We start from the raw sequence: 23282 nt of genomic DNA, 5'->3' as shown, positions 1-23282 counted from the left end.
TTGGCCATTGCAGAATGTTCCACTTTTTTGCACTCATGAACTCCTGGGTAGCTTTGGCTGTATGCTTGGGGTCATTGTCCATCTGTACTATGAAGCGCCGTCTGATCAACTTTGCGGCATTTGGCTGAATCTGGGCTTAAAGTATATCCCTGTACACTTCAGAATTCATCCGGCTACTCTTGTCTGCTGTTATGTCATCAATAAACACAAGTGACCCAGTGCCTTTGAAAGCCATGCATGCCCATGCCATCACGTTGCCTCCACCATGTTTTACAGAGAATGTGGTGTGCCTTGGATCATGTGCCGTTCCCTTTCTTCTACAAACTTTTTTTTCCCCATCATTCTGGTACAGGTTGATCTTTGTCTCATCTGTCCATAGAATACTTTTCCAGAACTGAGCTGGCTTCAAGAGGTGTTTTTCAGCAAATTTAACTCTGGCCTGTCTATTTTTGGAATTGATGAATGGTTTGCATCTAGATGTGAACCCTTTGTATTTACTTTCATGGAGTCTTCTCTTTACTGTTGACTTAGAGACAGATACACCTACTTCACTGAGAGTGTTCTGGACTTCAGTTGATGTTGTGAACGGGTTCTTCTTCACCAAAGAAAGTATGCGGCGATCATCCACCACTGTTGTCATCCGTGGACGCCCAGGCCTTTTTGAGTTCCCAAGCTCACCAGTCAATTCCTTTTTTCTCAGAATGTACCCGACTGTTGATTTTGCTACTCCAAGCATGTCTGCTATCTCTCTGATGGATTTTTTCTTTTTTTTCAGCCTCAGGATGTTCTGCTTCACCTCAATTGAGAGTTCCTTAGACCGCATGTTGTCTGGTCACAGCAACAGCTTCCAAATGCAAAACCACACACCTGTAATCAACCCCAGACCTTTTAACTACTTCATTGATTACAGGTTAATGAGGGAGACGCCTTCAGAGTTAATTGCAGCCCTTAGAGTCCCTTGTCCAATTACTTTTGGTCCCTTGAAAAAGAGGAGGCTATGCATTACAGAGCTATGATTCCTAAACCCTTTCTACGATTTGGATGTCAAAACTCTCATATTGCAGCTGGGAGTGTGCACTTTCAGCCCATATTATATATATAATTGTATTTCTGAACATGTTTTTGTAAACAGCTAAAATAACAAAACTTGTGTCACTGTCCAAATATTTCTGGCCCTGACTGTATTTATGACGATTGGCTACTCACAATTTTCCCTCATTTACGGATCTTTGCTTGACATGGTCAGATTGTCCGACCTGATGAAGGCCTAAGGCCGAAACGTCCTGGCGGACTCTCTATTCATGTACAGCACTTCGTTATCTCTCAATAAAGGAAAACAGATTAAGAATACTTGAACCAGTGTAATTTCTTTTTTTTGGGAAACAGTACAGTGTGCCGGAATTCTCTTGCTCTAGTACTATAATTTATTTTTCCAGAGCACCTGTCTTAGGTGATGCTAGGTCTTATCTCTATTGTGGAATTAGTAGTGACTCCGGCAATGGAGGCTGTTGCTCAGTAATATTCTGGTAGAGGGGATTATCAGATGTGACAGATTTCTTTCCAAAAATTCCAATATTGTTTCATTTATCTGAAAAGTGGGTATAAAACAGTGCATAATGGAAATCAAAAGTGTGAAATAAAGGGAACAGCAGAGAAGGCCTATGGTGTTAATTCACATCGTAGACCTTTTCAGTGCTGTTATATGTGCACACAGTCTTTTGCACAGTGTTTGAAGCAAAAAATGAGCAGAACTTCAATTTTTTTTTAAAGAACTTTTAGGAGGATTTGGAAAGTTTCCGCTTATTTTTTACTCAGTTCAAGATCCAAAACCTCCTAAAAAGACTCCATGTGCACATAGCTTTATTGTACCATGGTAAGAAGACACTTATTTATTCATTTCATTGTTTGTAAATGCATTAACTTTGATTTTCATATTGGTGCATTGTGGTTTTGCTTTAAATACAACTATAGTATATTACAAACGTGAGTACACCCCTTACATATTTTTTTAAATTATATCTTTTCATGGGACAACACTGAAGATCTGACACTATGATACAATGTAAAGTAGTCAGTGTACAGCTACTATAACAGTGTAAATTTGGTGTGTCCTCCAAATAACTCAACACACAGCCACTAATGTCTAAGCCACTGGCAACAAAAATGAGTACACTCCTAAATGAAAATGGCCAAATTGTGCCCAAAGGATCAATATTTTGTGTGGCCACCATTATTTTTAAGCATTGTCCTAACTCTCTTGGGCACGTAGTTCACTAGAACTTCACAGGAGCCATTGGATCCTCTTTCACTCTGCCATTACAATATCATGAAGCTGGTGGATGTTAGAGACCTTGCTCTCCTCCACCTTCTGTTTGTGGATACCCCACACATGCTCAATATGGTTTATGTCTGGACACACTTAGCCAGTCCAGTAACTTTTACCCTCAGTTTCTTTAGGAAGGCAGTGGTCATCGTGGAGGTATGTTTGGGGTCATTATCATGTTGGAATACTGCCTGCAGCCCAGTTTATGAAGGGAGGGGATAATGCTCTGCTTCAGTATGTCACAGTATATGTTTAAAGTCATGGTTCTCTAAATTAGCTATAGCTCCTCATAGCCAGCAGTACTCATGCAGCCTCAAACCACGACACTCCTACCACAATGCTTGACTGTAAGCAAGACTCACTTTTCTTAGTACTTCAAACCTGGTTGCTGCCACACACACTTCTCACCATCTGTGCCAAATAAATTTATCTTGGTCCCATCAGACCACAGATAAATCAAAAAAGACTGACCCGCACATCCAATAGGTTTGAACAGATGCCAGCTGAAAACGCAATGCAACTACAAAAATCCATACAGCTGCAGTCTAGAATGCTAACAATGAAAAAAGGAACTCTGATATTGCATTAATGCAATAGGAATATTTGAAAAAAAGAGATACTTAGCATGTATTGGCCAATGCATTTGAGCCCGATAACCATGACAAGGTGATCTCTATATACCGGGAACCTAACTTGAAATACCGCTATCTGGGTTAAAAACCTACATGTCTGGGCAGAAGCAATCCAGCTATAAAGGAGGATGGACGCAGCCTGGTTATAGGTCGAAGTTCTCAGTCAGAAAGAAATAAACTTTTGTAATATACTGTAAAATTGTTCAGAGCTGCATTCACTATTCTGCAGATATAAGGACTAAAATCTTCTGGTATTACTTGCTGACTCAATGATCTGTCTTTACATGAGGCAGTGAACAGAAATACAAACTCTGTTGCTATATTACTGGAACACAGATAACCATACACACAGAATAGCTGCTAGATAAAAAAATATTATGTTTTTTTTGATAATTAATCAAATGGGACCTGTTAACATGTTGCTGTTGACTGAAACATGGGCAGCATAAATCCAACACTGGCTGCATAATTGGTAATGTGTTACTCTGAAATGGTGGTGTGCTTCAGAATAATTATACTGTAAAAGCTGGCCAACGATATCGGAACTGATTAATCAAGACTGATGATGTTCACGCTGATCTTGATGAAGTGTGGTGCTGGAGTCAGATGTTCCTCATTCATGAAGGGGTGCTGTGAGCAGAAATCTAACTGCCATCAGGTACTGAAGTTAGATTTCTGCATACAGAACAGCATAGCTTGTCATGAATTGCATGAGTTGGGGAATCCACACTTGCTGCACCCCTGTCCTACCCCATCTCTGCACATTAATCAAAGCTGGAAGAAGCTCTTGTGAAAATGCAAAAAGTCGCAAAATTTAGGTGCAAATCTAAGCTACGCCTAAATTTTGTGAGTTTTCAAAGCTTCTACTCAAGAACTCTGACAGAAGGGAGTTTGACTGCAGTGGTTGCCACTATGCCCACTACAGCCAATACTACCATTAAGAAGGGCATCATGCCACTTTTTGCTGGACAGTGTTCTGGAGATGGCTACACCACCACCGTGCCTATTTTATAGTACCTCCCACATCTTGGCCATGCCACTTAACATTAAAGGGCACATAAAATCTCCCTTAAGCGGCTTTGTTGGTACACTGAAGATTTTCTGATTTGTCTAGGTGATCTTCCTGTTCCCAGAGAGTTTGCATTAATAAAATGGGTAAAGCATCACTTAGCTCAGGTAACACAATACAATATTAAATACTTTGACAGAAAAGCTTCAAAAATGAAAATGAAACTCTTCAAATACAGTAATCATATTAATAACAATATACTGCTGGCAAGGCTAGGGATTTGCACATCCTTAGAACACCATTGTAAGCGAATATATTCACATCCAGTAGTCAGAATTTAACACTACTTAGGCCTAAAATCAACATACGACAATAAGCTGAATTTTTATGGAATGAAAGGTATTACTAATATACAGTTGAAATCAGAAGTTTACATACACTAAATAAAAAGACACATATGCAGGTTTTTCTCATTATCTGACAGGAAATCAGAATAAACCTTTTCCATTTTAGGTCAATTAGGAACCAAAATTACTTATATTTGCCAAATGCCAGAATAATGAGACAGAATGTTTTAACACTTTTTTTTATTACTTTTTGCAAAGTTAAAACTTTACATACAGTTAGGTCCAGAAATATTTGGACAGTGACACAAGTTTTGTTATTTTAGCTGTTTACAAAAACATGTTCAGAAATACAATTATATATATAATATGGGCTGAAAGTGCACACTCCCAGCTGCAATATGAGAGTTTTCACATCCAAATCGGAGAAAGGGTTTAGGAATCATAGCTCTGTAATGCATAGCCTCCTATTTTTCAAGGGACCAAAAGTAATTGGACAAGGGACTCTAAGGGCTACAATTAACTCTGAAGGCGTCTCCCTCGTTAACCTGTAATCAATGAAGTAGTTAAAAGGTCTGGGGTTGATTACAGGTGTGTGGTTTTGCATTTGGAAGCTGTTGCTGTGACCAGACAACATGCGGTCTAAGGAACTCTCAATTGAGGTGAAGCAGAACATCCTGAGGCTGAAAAAAAAGAAAAAATCCATCAGAGAGATAGCAGACATGCTTGGAGTAGCAAAATCAACAGTCGGGTACATTCTGAGAAAAAAGGAATTGACTGGTGAGCTTGGGAACTCAAAAAGGCCTGGGCGTCCACGGATGACAACAGTGGTGGATGATCGCCGCATACTTTCTTTGGTGAAGAAGAACCCGTTCACAACATCAACTGAAGTCCAGAACACTCTCAGTGAAGTAGGTGTATCTGTCTCTAAGTCAACAGTAAAGAGAAGACTCCATGGAAGTAAATACAAAGGGTTCACATCTAGATGCAAACCATTCATCAATTCCAAAAATAGACAGGCCAGAGTTAAATTTGCTGAAAAACACCTCATGAAGCCAGCTCAGTTCTGGAAAAGTATTCTATGGACAGATGAGACAAAGATCAACCTGTACCAGAATGATGGGAAGAAAAAAGTTTGGAGAAGAAAGGGAATGGCACATGATCCAAGGCACACCACATCCTCTGTAAAACATGGTGGAGGCAACGTGATGGCATGGGCATGCATGGCTTTCAATGGCACTGGGTCACTTGTGTTTATTGATGACATAACAGCAGAAAAGAGTAGCCGGATGAATTCTGAAGTGTACCGGGATATACTTTCAGCCCAGATTCAGCCAAATGCCGCAAAGTTGATCGGACGGCGCTTCATAGTACAGATGGACAATGACCCCAAGCATACAGCCAAAGCTACCCAGGAGTTCATGAGTGAAAAAAAGTGGAACATTCTGCAATGGCCAAGTCAATCGCCAGATCTTAACCCAATTGAGCATGCATTTCACTTGCTCAAATCAAGACTTAAGACGGAAAGACCCACAAACAAGCAAGACCTGAAGGCTGCGGCTGTAAAGGCCTGGCAAAGCATTAAGAAGGAGGAAACTCAGCGTTTGGTGATGTCCATGGGTTCCAGACTTAAGGCAGTGATTGCCTCCAAAGGATTCGCAACAAAATATTGAAAATAAAAATATTTTGTTTGGGTTTGGTTTATTTGTCCAATTACTTTTTACCTAAAATGTGGAGTGTTTGTAAAGAAATGTGTACAATTCCTACAATTTCTATCAGATATTTTTGTTCAAACCTTCAAATTAAACCTTACAATCTGCACTTGAATTCTGTTGTAGAGGTTTCATTTCAAATCCAATGTGGTGGCATGCAGAGCCCAACTCGCGAAAATTGTGTCACTGTCCAAATATTTCTGGACCTAACTGTACATTTCATTAGTATTTGGTATCATTGCCCTTACACTGTATCACTTGGGTCAAATGTTTTGGATATTCTTCCACAAGCGTTTCACAATATTTGACAGGAAGTTGGGCCCATTCCTCCTGACAGAACTGGTGTAACTGAGCCATGTTTGTAGTTCGCCATGCTCGCACCTGCATTTTCAGCTTTGCCCATAAATGTTTCATAGGATTGAGATCAGGGCTTTTGTGATGGCCACTCCAAAACATTAACTTTGTTATCCTTAAGCCACTTTATAACCAGTTTGGCAGTATGGTTTTTGTCCTTTTGGAAGATCCAATTCTGCCCAAGTTTTAAGATCCTATTTGATGTCTTGAGATGTTGCTTCAGTATTGCCACATAATCTTCTTTCCTCATGATGCCACCTATTTTGTGAAGCGCACCAGTCCCTCCTGCAGCAAAACAACCCCACAACATAATGCTGTCACCGTCATTTTTCACAGTTGGGATGGTGCTTTTAGGCTCCAAAGCTTCTCCCTCTTTCCTTCATAGGTAACAATGGTCATTCTGGCCAAACAGTTCACTTTTAGTTTCTTCAGACCACAGGACATGTCTACAAAAATTAAGGTCTGTCTTCCTGTGTGCATTTGCAAACATTAATCTGGCTTTTCTATGTTTCTTTTGTAGTAATGGCTTCTTTCTGGCAGAGTGGCCTTCCGGCCCATGTTGATACAGCACTCGTTTCACTGTGGATAATGACAAAATCTTACCAGCTTCAGCCAGCATCTTCACAAGGTCTTTTGCTTTTGTTCTTGGGTTGATATGCACATGTCTGACCAAAGCACATTCATCTCTGGTACACAGAACCCATCTTCTTCCTGAGCAGTATGATGGCTGGACATTCCTATCTTGTTTGTACTTGCGTATAATTGTTTGTAAAGATGAACAAGGCACCTTCAGGTATCTGGAAATTGCACCCAAAGATGAACTAAACTTGTTCAATTTCACATTTCTCTTCCTTAGGTCTTTGCTGATTTCCTTTGACTTTCCCATGATGCTAGACAAAGAAGCAGTTTGTCTCAGGTCTGCATTAAAATACATCCACAGATGTGTCTCTAATTAACTCAGATTTTACCAATAAACCATCAAAAGCTTCCAAAGACATGACATCATCATGTGGGCTGTCCCATATTGTTTCAAGGCATAGTACTCTTAGTGTATGTAAACTTTTGACTTTCCAGGAAGTAATAAAAATGGCTTAAAACTCACAAGTAAGGAAGTACAGGCAGGTAGATTTTTATTATAAGGGGCTGCTGATAAGTCTTTGTCTTTGTGATCATTTTTTTTCTATGGTAACGAATGTTACATCAAATGAAATCTTTCTGTGTCTAATATATGTCTTCAAAATTTTGTGTTTGTTGCTTATGGCAACAGTGTTCTACGCATGTGGAAAAACAAAATGGCGGAGTCTAATGCGATATTCACAGCAAATGAGAGCAGAGGAGTGATAAAATTCTTGTTTCTGCAAGGAAAGTCTGCAAAGGATATTCATGGGGATATGTCACAGACATTGGGGGATCAATGCCTGTCATATTCCACAGTTAAGAACTTGGTTGCCAAATTTAAAATGGGCCACTGCAGAACCAATGATGAGGAACGTCCTGGACGACCAAGAGTGGCTGTTGATCCGGAGATCGTTGATGCTGTGCACAACCTCATAGGGGTACTTTGCACACTACGACATTGCAGCTGCGATGTCGGTGGGGTCAAATCGAAAGTGACGCACATCCGGCATTGCTGTCGATATCGTAGTGTGTAAATCCTTTTTGATACGATTAATGAGCGCAAAAGCGTCGTAATCGTATCATTGGTATAGTGTCCGACATTTTCATAATTTCGCTGCATCGACGGTACGATCTTGTTCCTCGTTCCTGCGGCAGCACACATCGCTGTGTGAGAAGCCGCAGGAGCAAGGAACATCAGCTTACCTGATTCTCCGTGGCTCACGCCGGCTATGCGGAAGGACGGAGGTGGGCGGGATGTTTACGTCCCGCTCATCTCCGCCCCTCCGCTTCTATTGGCAACCTGCCGTGTGGCGTCGCTGTGACGCCGCACGACCCGCCCCCATAGGAAGGAGGCGGGCCGCCGGCCAGAGCGATGTCGCAGCGCAGGTGAGTGTGTGACGCGGCCGTAGCGATAATGTTCGCTACGGAAGCTATCACAAGATATCGCTGCTGCGATGGGGGCGGGTACGATCACGCTCGGCATCACAAGCATCGGCTTGCAATGTCGTAGTGTGCAAAGTACCCCATACTGGAGAATCTACGAATTTCAGCTAAAGCAATAGCAGACATCATGGGGAGTTCCCGTGGACATGTTTGTGTCATTATCCATGAACATTTGGACATGAGGAAGCTATCTGCAAAGTGGGTCCCCAAATGTTTGACAACAGATCAGACAAGCATGTGAGTGTAAACTTTCTGGTCCATTTGTCAGCATTTCCGGACTGATAAGAACTTCCTGGATTGACTGGTCACTATGGATGACACCTAGATTTATTTGTATGACCGTGAAAACAAAGAGCAGTTAAAAGAGTGAAGGCACAGTGGTTCTCCTCGTCCAAAGAAGTTTAGGGTGGAAGAATCAGCCACTAAGGTGATGGCATCTGTATTCTGGGATAAGGATGGCGTACTGCTAGTGGACTACCTTTAAAAGGGTTCCACCATCAATTCAAGGTATTACAATGATCTTTTGGACTAATTGAAAGCAGCTCTGAGGGCCAAAAGGCCCAACAAGCTGTCCAAAGGAACCTTGTTCCTGCAAGACAACGCCTCCGCTCACACTGTACAAGCAACCACGGCAAAACTGGCAGAGCTGGAAAACTGAAAAGGTTTATTCTGATGTCATGTCAGATAGTGAGAAAAACATGCAGATGTGTCTTTTTAGATAGTGTCTGTAAACTTCTGGTTTCATCTGTAAGTAGTAAGTAACTAAGTTGTTATTGTCGTTTCAGACCCAGTATTTTCTTATTTTACGACTTTATATGGCTCAAGCATTTGATATAATTAGGGAAATCTTGCTTTTGTTAATTACACCTTTATCATGGCTCCTTCTTGCCCACATCATGTCTGCGGCCTGTGGATTATTTCACTGCACAGATTGCTAAGAGAGACCAGTATCTGCTCAGTGTGGAATCCTTAGGGAAGATAATCTGCCGAGATCAGCACACGGTTTCTATTTCTAGGATGACATTGTTCTGCTCTGCGCCGCTCTCGTAGCTTCTCCCAGCGGCACATCTAGGCTCTGTATCACTAAAAATATCCACGAACCTTAACTCCTTCACGGCTAGATCAATACACACTTAGGTGTATCTTCCAGACTCAACATCATTAGTGTCCTGGCAGCACAGTGGTATTTCAAGGTCAGAACAGCAATCTGTTGGGTCACCAGAGATCAATGAGGCCACAAAATAATGGTTTTGGCCTTATATTTTTGTAAATTTAGAATTCCTTTGTTATCTGTTAGACAGAATCATTCATATACCTTCTTATGTGTATGATTTATCAAGATACAGAGCACAATAAGGAAAGTAAACGCATTTACACGTATTCAGATATTACATTGTTAGCAGACTCTACTCTTTAGTTTGGAAAAAGAGTTAAAAGTACATCGATTGCAATTTTTTAGCCTCAAACTAGTATATCAAGGACAGGCAGCAGCTTTCACTGGCAGAAGATGGCCGATGATTTATGGTAGAGGGGCTCACATCTCTATGGTACCTGTTCTATAATTATCCTGCTCAGCTGGAGAGAACATGTGCAGTCCTTACAATTCCTGCAGTACTTAACTTCTCTTATACAAAGAAAGAAGAAAAGAATTATAAACTGTATTTCTAGAAATTGCTCAGGGGTGTGCCCAAAATGTACAATAAAACTCTGCATTCATTTGCTAAAATCCCTTTTACCAACTTTTCTTTTTTAATGCTAGTTTGTTGCAGACTGACAATTATAATTACTAAAACCAAAGTAGGAGGACAAGCTAGATACTTCCACATTCAATGACATCCACTGTAATACACTTTTTCCAAAATGTAAAAAGAGATTAAAAAGAATTAGTAATTAGGTTGATGTCTCTCATCTGATTAACAAAAGTAAAACTGATTCCAGATTGTTTTCTTTTCTTACATAGCACCATCATATTCCGTGTTGCTTTACAGACATTATCGTCACTATCTCCATTGGGACTCTCAATCTATTCCTATAACAAAATCTTTAGAGCACGTGAAGAAACCCACGCAAACACGGAGAACATGCAAACTCCTTGGTGGATTAGAACCCAGGATCTCATCACTGCAAAGCAACAGTACTAAGCACTGAGCACTTATATCCTGCAGCCTTGAGGGAGAGACTCAATCAAGCAGTCCCCGTACTGTGTGAGATGACATGGAACAAGCTCCTCACTGTGACTGGCTGCCAGAGAGATGTGAGGAGGAAAAGTAAAGGGAATGTGTCCCAGGAATGTATGTAAAACATGTCTTACGGAATGTTGGGTTTTGTTTTCTTTCTAATTTTATTTTTAATCTGAAATCTTGCAGTTCTCACTTTTGTCACTGAGCTTCACAATAGAGTAATGTTTCCCCTTCTCTAGAGGTCATTTTTTAGTAGTGCTCATTAATCAGCATAAGAGGAATTATAATAAAAGCTAACACGTATATACAGATAACGCAGGATCCACTGTGCTATTGCACTTCTGTCTGGGCTCTGGGGTCGGGCCCTGCTCCAATCCCCTAATGCTGCCGCACTTTCCTGTTATCCACATCAGGTTTCACAAGTTGCCTGGCAGTGACACTGTAGGGGTGGTTGAGCCCCCTACAATGTAAAGTGCATGGTTATGTCAAGTGTAATTTTATATGTACTGTAAAATGTCATGCTTAGGCCCCCTTCACACGTCCATGAAAAACACATGCGTTTCTTACGTGTCGTTTTTTGGGTCCGTGTTCCATCCGTATGATTGTGTATGCTAGCCTTGTGTGCGTGTGGAATGTCCGTGTGTGTGTGAGATATGTAAGTGTAATGTCCGTGCTTTGTCTGTGTGAAATGTCCCATGTGTGATGCACAATGACGTTGCTATATGCCCGCTGCCAGCAGACAGACAGCATCGCGCGATGAGAATGAACTCGGGTGAACTTCACCCGACTTCATTGTCATCCCGCGGCTCTGTCTGTGTCGTGTACTGATTAGCGGTCACCCGTGAAGGACTGACCGGTGACTGCTAATCAGTGGCGGCGGTGTTCTACTGCAGCTCCTGTCACCTTCATGTAGCAGAGCTGCGAGTGTCTTGGGACCTCCGTGGATTACGCAAGCGCTAGAGGGGTTTTCGGGGCTTAAAAAAGTGGTGAACAAGGGTGGGTTTTTTTGTTTATTATTTCAAATAAAGGATTTTTCTTTGTGTGTGCTTATTTTCTTTAACTTACAGGTTAATCATGGAAGGTTTCTCGGGGAGATGCCTGTCATGATTAATCTTGGACTTAGTGGCAGCTATGGGCTGCTGCCATTAACTCCTTATTACCCCGATTGCCAACGCACCAAGGCAAATCGGGATCAGCCGAGTACAGTCCCAGGATCTAATGGATGCGGCAATTCCGGGTGGCTGCTGGCTGATATTGTTAGGCTGGGGGGCTCCCCATAACGTGGAGTTCCCCATCCTGAGAATACCAGCCTTCAGCCGTTTGGCTTTACCCTGGCTGGTATCAAAATTGGGGGGAATCGCACGTCGTTTTTTTTGTTTATTTATTTCTTTTTTTTTACTGCTCGATATTGACATGCACACCAGCGGCTGTGATTGGTTGCAGTGAGACAGCTGTCACTCAGCGTGGGGTCGTGTCTCACTGCAACCAATCATAGGCGCCGGTGGGCGGGGAAAGCAGGGAATACGAGATAGAATAATGAGCGGCCGGCTTTTTCAAAATAGTAAAAGCCACCGAAGTTTTTTTAACAGCTGTGCAACGCCGCGGCAGTGATCGGGGAACGGTGAGTATGAGAGAGGGGGGAGACTGACCGACAGACTGAGAGAGGGACAGACGAGAGAGAGAGAGACCGACCGACAGACAGAGAGAGACCGACCGACAGACTGAGGGAGATTGACCGACATTGCTTCAAAAAAGCACAAAACGTACACGGACCATACGGAGATGCATCTATGTCACGTACGTGTGCTCACGGACCCATAGACTTTCATTGGGTGCCTGTATGCGTATTCCGTGCAGAAAACGGACATGCATCCGTGTTTTACGGACAAACAAACGTATCACACACACGGACACACGCACCTTATGGAAAAACACACATGTAACTCCATACATTGAATAACATTGGAGTACATGTGTCCATGTCTCTGGTACATACGGAAACGGACCTAACACGTACCGGAGACACGAACGCGTGAAGGGGGCCTTACACGTGGCAGAAGCGTCCAGACAACAGACATCTGATGCATGACAAAAAATACAACAGACAATACAACAAGAAAGGGGGAACACGGGGGACATAATAACAATGGTGGCCCCTAGCTTCAGTAAGAGAAGTAGATGGGACACCTCCTACCCTCACTTGCAGCTCTCCCTACACTCCTAGCCAGGCCAAAAAAAGGGAACCAGCACGATCTGAAATTGGCATGCATCATATAAAAAGTGAAAATTCACAAATTTATTCCAACTGTACTATAATAAAAAAATGAGATTTTTAGCAAATAATTGATCAATTTTTTGAGCCACCCCTGCCAACGTCACGGCAAATCTCAATAGGGGGGTCCTACTCTACATTCTGTATTTCATGTGCCATGCGGCCTCCTAGATAAAGTTAAAAGCAGAACCATAATGGAGCACACATACCTGCAACCTGTATATAGCCGCTTCCATGTTGCAAAAAAGGCACTTGTGGATAGAGACCAGCCCAGGTCCCAGCATGTGGAGCAAGCCCTACACATACCAGGACTATATCAGAACTGATCCTCCCAGTGTCAAAAAGCAACCATTGATAAAGGCGGACCAGATCCAAGAATGGTGCTTAATTAGCATTGCCTGTGGAAAGGGGTGAGGTAACTGAGTCTGAACAGCTACCAACAGGAGGAATATATTGCAAGCCAAAATCAGGCGTGCATGGTATGGTGTTGGTCAGACACCAGATTTGTAGCATAACTACGGTCAAAACAGAGAAAAAAAGGGAACCAGCACGATCTGAAATTGGCATGCATCATATAAAAAGTGAAAATTCACAAATTTATTCCAACTGTACTATAATAAAAAAATGAGATTTTTAGCAAATAATTGATCAATTTTTTGAGCCACCCCTGCCAACGTCACGGCAAATCTCAATAGGGGGGTCCTACTCTACATTCTGTATTTCATGTGCCATGCGGCCTCCTAGATAAAGTTAAAAGCAGAACCATAATGGAGCACACATACCTGCAACCTGTATATAGCCGCTTCCATGTTGCAAAAAAGGCACTTGTGGATAGAGACCAGCCCAGGTCCCAGCATGTGGAGCAAGCCCTACACATACCAGGACTATATCAGAACTGATCCTCCCAGTGTCAAAAAGCAACCATTGATAAAGGCGGACCAGATCCAAGAATGGTGCTTAATTAGCATTGCCTGTGGAAAGGGGTGAGGTAACTGAGTCTGAACAGCTACCAACAGGAGGAATATATTGCAAGCCAAAATCAGGCGTGCATGGTATGGTGTTGGTCAGACACCAGATTTGTAGCATAACTACGGTCAAAACAGAGAAAAAGAGGGAACCAGCACAATCTGAAATTGGCATGCATCATATAAAAAGTGAAAATTCACAAATTTATTCCAACTGTACTATAATAAAAAAATGAGATTTTTAGCAAATAATTGATCAATTTTTTGAGCCACCCCTGCCAACGTCACGGCAAATCTCAATAGGGGGGTCCTACTCTACATTCTGTATTTCATGTGCCATGCGGCCTCCTAGATAAAGTTAAAAGCAGAACCATAATGGAGCACACATACCTGCAACCTGTATATAGCCGCTTCCATGTTGCAAAAAAGGCACTTGTGGATAGAGACCAGCCCAGGTCCCAGCATGTGGAGCAAGCCCTACACATACCAGGACTATATCAGAACTGATCCTCCCAGTGTCAAAAAGCAACCATTGATAAAGGCGGACCAGATCCAAGAATGGTGCTTAATTAGCATTGCCTGTGGAAAGGGGTGAGGTAACTGAGTCTGAACAGCTACCAACAGGAGGAATATATTGCAAGCCAAAATCAGGCGTGCATGGTATGGTGTTGGTCAGACACCAGATTTGTAGCATAACTACGGTCAAAACAGATGCATCTATGTCACGTACGTGTGCTCACGGACCCATAGACTTTCATTGGGTGCCTGTATGCGTATTCCGTGCAGAAAACGGACATGCATCCGTGTTTTACGGACAAACAAACGTATCACACACACGGACACCCGCACCTTATGGAAAAACACACATGTAACTCCATACATTGAATAACATTGGAGTACATGTGTCCATGTCTCTGGTACATACGGAAACGGACCTAACACGTACCGGAGACACGAACGCGTGAAGGGGGCCTTACACGTGGCAGAAGCGTCCAGACAACAGACATCTGATGCATGACAAAAAATACAACAGACAATACAACAAGAAAGGGGGAACACGGGGGACATAATAACAATGGTGGCCCCTAGCTTCAGTAAGAGAAGTAGATGGGACACCTCCTACCCTCACTTGCAGCTCTCCCTACACTCCTAGCCAGGCCGTATACAGTCTCCACAACTGTCTCCAAGCAGGAACCTAAGACCCAGAGAAAAACCCTATAGTTGCCCTGGCTAGTGCATTGGTAGGTGGGAGACATTAGCGCCACCATTGCACTAATATAACACAAGGAAAGGTAAAACAAACGGGGAAAACAGCAACAAAAAAGGGTAAAGTCTGGCTTGTGGAACACTTCATCTAAGCTCCTTCCACCAAGGGGACCAGTATACAAATGGATTTGTTTCCTCAGCAAGGATTGCTGGGAAACAGCTCTATTTAACCTGAAGGGTTAGAAAGCTGACACACTCAGCTAGGAACTACTGGAAAAGCTGCTAGCAGCAAAACTGACTTTAAACATTTTAGTACTAAGAGAAACAAAATAACATTTAAATGTAGAAAGCCAGATGAAGATGAGAGGCTACAGTCCTAAAGCTGTTACTAGTCTCTAAAAATAGGGAGACGACCATGACATAAATGTGTAAACAATGTGTATTAGTCAGACATAGCGGAGTGGAAAATGTTAAGTAGGATGTAGTGAGTTAAAGGTTTAGGATGTCATTTATACGAAGCAATGTAAAGCATAGGAATGTAATTATATCGATTTTGTAAGTAATAGAAACAGTTAATGTCAGGTTCAGCTCACTGTGGGGTGGACCTAGTGTTGAGTAGAGAGTGACTTCATGGTTACAGAGAGAGGTGAGAGACAGTTCTGCAGAAGGGGTCAAGGACTAGGTTGTAGGGTGATAGACACGACCTGAAGAAAATAATGTCACACACCCCACCCGATGACCTACACACACACTGACTCTCTCTGGAGAAGCCCCCACAGCCTGACATGCAGACCATCCTTCAGTATCATCACGAAAGGCTTTATACGGTGGACACTAACATGAACCTGTGTCTGAGTATTACATAGGCTTCGTGTTCTGCTACCTTGTGCTTTGCAGTTTTTATCTCACCTGTTGTCTCAGTAATCATTTCAGCAAATTCATGCTTGTTATTTTCCTTTCAGCATTTACATACTAACTCAGATCCACAGCTAACTCTTCGTCTGCTATTTCTGGACTTAACATTACAAATACAGCTGCATCAAAATATTTTATCTCTATGAACAAGCTTGCCTGTTTATGCCTGCTGCCTACGGCTGTCCATAGACCGTTTGTGTACGTTACTCCACTTCTCTGCCTGCTGTCTTGGTCCTTGCTCTTCTGCTTACCAATTGGCAAATCCTGCCCACTGTGTCATTTCCTTTGGTATGTTTTGTCCACTCTAACCTATGACTTACAGAATCCTCCTCACCAGGTGAGCACCTAACATATTCACATAGCGTGGTTTAGCATCAATAAAGGCAGACTACATGGCCACTTTGGAACCTGTGTGCTGGGGGGGCTGTGCCAGCACCGACACCGGGCCTCTACTCCCTCGGATCGCACCGTCGACTGTATCAGTATCGCGGATGCCAATTGTTACGGGGGGCTGTCTGATAATAACTTAAAGGAGTATCAGACAGTCAGGGTCCACCGTGCAAAGACTCTGCTGCAGACTATGGCAGAGTGCAATACCTCTGTTAACTCACAGAAGGATATAATAAGTAAGTAAAGCAATTCCTCCCTTACTTGGAGGGTGTGTGGAATGATCTCTGTTAATAATCACAGAGACAAAGGCAATGTGTGCGAAATGGCACCTACCTAGGTCCGCTCTTCTAGTGGTGCAAAAGAGACGAACAGCAGCGTAAGCCGCACAAAGCTCCTACCTGCGTTCGCTCCACTAGTGTGCGAGGACACGAACCACTAGATATGGCACCTGCCTAGGTCCGCTCTTCTAGTGGTGCAAAAGAGACGAACAGCAGCGTAAGCCGCACAAAGCTCCTACCTCTGTTCGCTCCCCTAGTGTGCGAGGATACGAACAACTGCCAGACGCAATATAAGGAACGTTACCCTAGCGGCAACGTCCACCTACGAGTCGAATCACAAGGCCCAGCCAGACCATGTGCCTCAGGCACCTGCCTATGTCCGCTCCCCTAAGAGGTAAGGATACGGACAGCAGCCGAAGCTGTAAGGTATAAGAACGCTACCCTGCCGGTAGCGCTCACCTTGCATAGACAGAGGAATGCCTAGAGGAACGTGCACAGGGCGTCTACCCTCATGCATGAACCAAGAGGACTGAGCACCATGCGGCGTGTGTCAGGGTCTTATATAGACTCTGTGCCTCATCCAAGATGGAGGACACCAGAGCCAATCGGCTGCCAGAACGACAAGAGTGACGTCATGCTGGCCTATCACCGAGCAAGGCGTCACAAGCACATGACCAGCGACCAATCGGCATAGAAGGTGTCAGAGACATGTGACCTCGTGTCAGCGATGATGTCACCCGCACATGTGCAATGGCTCCAAGATAGGACTTAGTCTCCAGCGCTCGCACATGTGCAGTAGCAAGAAATATGGACTTAGTCTCCAGCGCTCGCACATGTGCAGTAGCAAGAAATCTGGACTTAGTCTCCAGCGCTCGCACATGTGCAGTAGCAAGAAATCTGGACTTAGTCTCCAGCGCTCGCACATGTGCAGTAGCAAGAAATCTGGACATAGTCTCCAGTGCTCGCAGCAACCGTAACAGTACCTCCCCCTCAAGGGCCCCCCTCCCGGCGACGCAGGTAATCAGCAACTAAGTCGGGAGCATGGACAGCCTCCTCAGGCTCCCAAGAGCGATGTTCCGGGCCGTAGCCCTCCCAATCTATCAAGAAGAACCTGCGCCCTCTAACCATCTTAGAACCAACTATGGCTCGTACCTCATAGCTAGAGCGAGAGGAATCAGAAGCAGGAGAGTGCACTTCACGAGCGTGAGGTAAAATTGCCGGCTTTAGCAGTGAAACATGGAATTTGTCATGGATCCTAAGATGGACGGGTAACTTCAATTGGTAGACTACAGGATTTACCTGTCGAAGAACCTCATAAGGACCCAGGAAGCGAGGAGCAAATTTGACAGAGCTCACTCTAAGTTTCACGTTTTTTGCAGAGAGCCACACAAAGTCCCCTGGAGAAAAGACAGGAGCCGGGCGACGAAACCGATCGGACACCGTCTTCATACGGTCCTTAGCTGCTTGGATTGACTCTTGAGTCCGATCCCAAACCTCTCTGGCATTAGTTGCCCAGTCGGCCACAAGAGGAGGAGGTGCAGCAGCGGGAAACGGTACCGGTACCCTAGGGTGTTGCCCATTATTGAGTACGAACGGTGTCTGCCCAGTGGCCTCAGCCAGCGAATTGTTAAGGGCAAATTCTGCCCAGGGTAGGAGGGAGGACCAGTTATCGTGATTCTCAGCAACAAAGTGTCGAAGGTATATAATCATGGATTGATTGGTACGCTCATCCAAACCATTGGTCTCCGGATGGTATGCCGAAGATAGATTCAACTCAATTTGCAGAAGGCTACAAAGATCTCGCCAGAAACGGGAAGCAAATTGCGGGCCTCTATCACAAATGATACGATCTGGCATCCCGTGAAGCCTAAAGACATGCTTGAGGAATAGTTTGGCTAGTACCCTGGAAGATGGGATTCTCGATAACGGTACGAGATGAACCATCCGGGAGAAATGGTCCGTAATGACCCACACAAATCTATGTCCCTGTGAACATGGAAGATCACCCACAAAGTCCATGCCTACCACCTCCCATGGTCTATCTGGCACTGGTAAAGGATGCAAGAGCCCAGCCGGTCTCTGCCGTAATGGACGGTTGCGAGCACACGAGTAGCAGGAACCGACATATCTCTTGACGTGGCTGGCTAAGTGTGGCCACCAATACCACCTCTCCAGTAACTCTCGTGTCCGTCTAATACCAAAATGCCCACCCACCTTTGAGGTGTGGGCCCATGACAGTATATCATTCTGTCGATCAGGCGGAACAAAGGTCTTGCCCGGTGGGATTTGGTCTAACGTCACAGGCGAGAGCGTATGAAAAACCCTGGAGGGAAGGATAAGACGAGGTTCGTCAATCTCTTCCTGGGTAGAAAGCATAGAGCGAGACAGGGCGTCTGCCTTGTTATTCTTACTCCCAGACAGATAGTTGATGGAGAAGTGAAAGCGGGAGAAAAACAAGGACCAGCGGGCTTGCCGAGGATTCAGACGCTGAGCGGTTTGTAAGTACGTCAGATTCTTATGGTCTGTATAGACCTGGAAAGGATGTTTCGCTCCTTCCAGCAAGTGACGCCACTCCTCCAAGGCTAATCTCAAGGCGAGCAGTTCCCTATCCCCAATGGTATAGTTTCTCTCTGCCGGTGAAAAGGTTTTAGCAAAGAAGAAACACGGCCTTTTTCTACCTGCACCGTTCTTTTGATACAAGACCGCACCAGCACCCACTGAAGAGGCATCAACCTCTAAGAGGAAGGGCTTACTCTCATCGGGTCTTTGAAGAACGGGAGCAGTTGAAAAGTGTCTTTTTACTGCCTCAAAAGCCTGAGATGTCTCAGTAGACCAGGCTTTGGGATTAGCACCTTTCTTAGTCAAGGCCACCAAAGGGGCCACCAAAGTAGAAAAATGGGGTATGAACTGCCTGTAATAATTTATGAATCCTAAGAAGCGTTGCACCGCCTTCAAGGAATGAGGTTCGGACCATTGCAGGACAGCAGAGAGCTTCGCAGGATCCATAGCCAGGCCCTCTTGTGAGATAATGTAACCCAAAAAAGGCAATGAGGACTGCTCGAATACACATTTCTCGAGTTTAGCAAACAATGAGTGCTCCCTTAAACGGGAAAGGACACGAACGACATCCTGACGATGAGTCTCCAGATCAGGAGAAAAAATCAGGATGTCGTCCAGATACACCACTACTGAGGATAACAGTAAATCCCTGAACACATCGTTTACGAAGTCCTGAAATACTGCGGGTGCATTACATAACCCAAAAGGCATGACGAGGTATTCATAGTGACCGTCTCGGGTGTTAAAAGCGGTCTTCCATTCGTCACCCTTTCGAATTCGTACCAAGTTATACGCACCCCGCAGATCCAACTTCGTAAAAACTTGAGCTCCTCTCAGTCTGTCAAAGAGCTCCGAAATTAAAGGTAATGGGTATTTGTTCTTTATTGTGATTGCGTTGAGACCCCTGTAATCTATGCAGGGACGCAAATCACCCTCTTTCTTCCGAACAAAGAAAAACCCAGCTCCCGCGGGAGAGACAGACTTACGAATGAACCCCTTCTCTAAACTCTCTCTTATATAGGTCGACATGGCCTCCGACTCAGGTATCGACAGGGGGTAAACCCTGCCTTTAGGTGGAACCGAACCTGGGATAAGGTCTATGGCACAGTCATACGGCCTATGGGGTGGAAGAACCTCAGCACCCTGTTTGGAGAACACGTCAGCGAAATCCAGATAGGGTGTAGGTATGGGAGAGAGATCAGTAGATGCAACCGCAATGACCTTAGGTGGTAAGGGAAGACATCGGGACTGACATTTCGAACCCCAACTAATAATGCTGTCAGACTCCCAGTCAATGTGAGGAGCATGAGTCCGAAGCCATGGAAGACCCAGAAGGATGTCGTCTATACCCTCAGGCAAAACAAGAAAAGAAATCTCCTCTATGTGACCCTGAGACAGGGAAAGGCGCAAGGGAACTGTCCTCAATGTAATGGAGTCAGACAACATAGTTCCATTAACAACACGGACAGGAATAGGCGCCTCTAACATGATAGAGGGAATATTGTGTCCCTTTACAAATCCTGAGGACACAAAAGTCCCGTCAGCTCCGGAATCCACAAAAGCCATAATAGGCCATGTATTCTCAGATAACGAGAGCTGACCTGGGATACAACACTTAGAGGGTGCAGAAGACGTCTCTAGTAACCCCCCTCTAATGGTTACTAGACCAGGGAGTTTCCCTGACGACTAGGACACTTGTTGGCATAGTGCCCAGCCTGACGACATACGTAACATATAGGAGGACCAGACTTGCGTAGTCTGGAAGACGTATGACCTAACTCCATAGGAGTGGGAGATGTTTCAGATGCTGAGGAAGATGGTAGTGGACCCTCAACAACTGGAATAGCCCGATGCTTAGGGCGTGAGGAAGAGACCTCGAGTCTACGTTCCTTATGGCGTACATCGATCCTCGTTGCTACTGTGATCAAGTCCTCCAGAGAAGCAGGGACCTCACGAGTAGCAAGAGCATCCTTGACATAGCCTGCCAACCCTCTCCAGAAGATAGGAATCAACACCTTCTCTGGCCAATCTAGTTCTGCCACCAGAGTTCTAAAAGCAATGGCATAAGAACTAGTGGATAACGAACCCTGAGATAGATCTAACAGTCTCAGGGCCGCATCATGGGTAACCTGCGGACCCATGAATACTGCCTTAAGAGCATCAAGAAAGTCTTGATGTCTCAGAGTAACCACATCAGAGCGCTCCCATAGGGGAGTCGCCCATTCTAAGGCTTTGTCCTGAAGTAAGGAGATGATAAAGCCTACTCTGGACCTCTCCGTAGAGAAGCGAGAAGAGTTGACCTCTAGGTGTATCTGACACTGACTAATGAAACCACGACATGATCTGGCATTGCCAGAATATCTGTTTGGCAGAGCAAGTCGAGGATCATGTGCAGATGTCACCATGGTCTGAGGTTTATCCTCTATACTCTTGAGCCGTGACTCAAGTACTTGTATGTAACGGTGTAACTGCTGATATTCTGCCATAACTGCCAGACCCTTGGCTCAGTCCTAATGTTACGGGGGGCTGTCTGATAATAACTTAAAGGAGTATCAGACAGTCAGGGTCCACCGTGCAAAGACTCTGCTGCAGACTATGGCAGAGTGCAATACCTCTGTTAACTCACAGAAGGATATAATAAGTAAGTAAAGCAATTCCTCCCTTACTTGGAGGGTGTGTGGAATGATCTCTGTTAATAATCACAGAGACAAAGGCAATGTGTGCGAAATGGCACCTACCTAGGTCCGCTCTTCTAGTGGTGCAAAAGAGACGAACAGCAGCGTAAGCCGCACAAAGCTCCTACCTGCGTTCGCTCCACTAGTGTGCGAGGACACGAACCACTAGATATGGCACCTGCCTAGGTCCGCTCTTCTAGTGGTGCAAAAGAGACGAACAGCAGCGTAAGCCGCACAAAGCTCCTACCTCTGTTCGCTCCCCTAGTGTGCGAGGATACGAACAACTGCCAGACGCAGTATAAGGAACGTTACCCTAGCGGCAACGTCCACCTACGAGTCGAATCACAAGGCCCAGCCAGACCATGTGCCTCAGGCACCTGCCTATGTCCGCTCCCCTAAGAGGTAAGGATACGGACAGCAGCCGAAGCTGTAAGGTATAAGAACGCTACCCTGCCGGTAGCGCTCACCTTGCATAGACAGAGGAATGCCTAGAGGAACGTGCACAGGGCGTCTACCCTCATGCATGAACCAAGAGGACTGAGCACCATGCGGCGTGTGTCAGGGTCTTATATAGACTCTGTGCCTCATCCAAGATGGAGGACACCAGAGCCAATCGGCTGCCAGAACGACAAGAGTGACGTCATGCTGGCCTATCACCGAGCAAGGCGTCACAAGCACATGACCAGCGACCAATCGGCATAGAAGGTGTCAGAGACATGTGACCTCGTGTCAGCGATGATGTCACCCGCACATGTGCAATGGCTCCAAGATAGGACTTAGTCTCCAGCGCTCGCACATGTGCAGTAGCAAGAAATCTGGACTTAGTCTCCAGCGCTCGCACATGTGCAGTAGCAAGAAATCTGGACTTAGTCTCCAGCGCTCGCACATGTGCAGTAGCAAGAAATCTGGACTTAGTCTCCAGCGCTCGCACATGTGCAGTAGCAAGAAATCTGGACATAGTCTCCAGTGCTCGCAGCAACCGTAACACCAATACAGTTGAAAGAAGTAATGAGAGAGGGAGCACATTGTTCCCTGCTTCATCATTCTCACTCGTCGTCTGAGATCTGACATCTCAGTGCAGCGGGCGCTGTGCTGTTCCTATTTGTTTTAGTTAAAACTGTTAATTAATATTTTTCATGCTTGTCTCTGCTGCCATCTACTGGTCAGACCTTTCGGCTCCTCTGTTTCTTTTCGTCCAGCCCATGGGAGTGTCTACTGCTCCTCTTACATCACTTCCTGGCATATTCACTTCATAGCCAGAGATTGTGAGAATCACATCCCTTATTTGAACTGCTAGAAGCAAAGTCTTCTGACCTCAGTGGCTACAGAAACAAGCATCCCAAGAGAACCACAATGCCAGGTACTTGGACCGCTGTACTCCTGCATGTCCTTAACCTTTGGAGAAAA

The sequence above is a fragment of the Anomaloglossus baeobatrachus genome, chromosome 9 (genome assembly GCF_048569485.1).
Source record: "Anomaloglossus baeobatrachus isolate aAnoBae1 chromosome 9, aAnoBae1.hap1, whole genome shotgun sequence".
NCBI classification, from domain to species: domain Eukaryota; kingdom Metazoa; phylum Chordata; class Amphibia; order Anura; family Aromobatidae; genus Anomaloglossus; species Anomaloglossus baeobatrachus.
Note: the sequence above shows the minus strand (reverse complement) of the source record.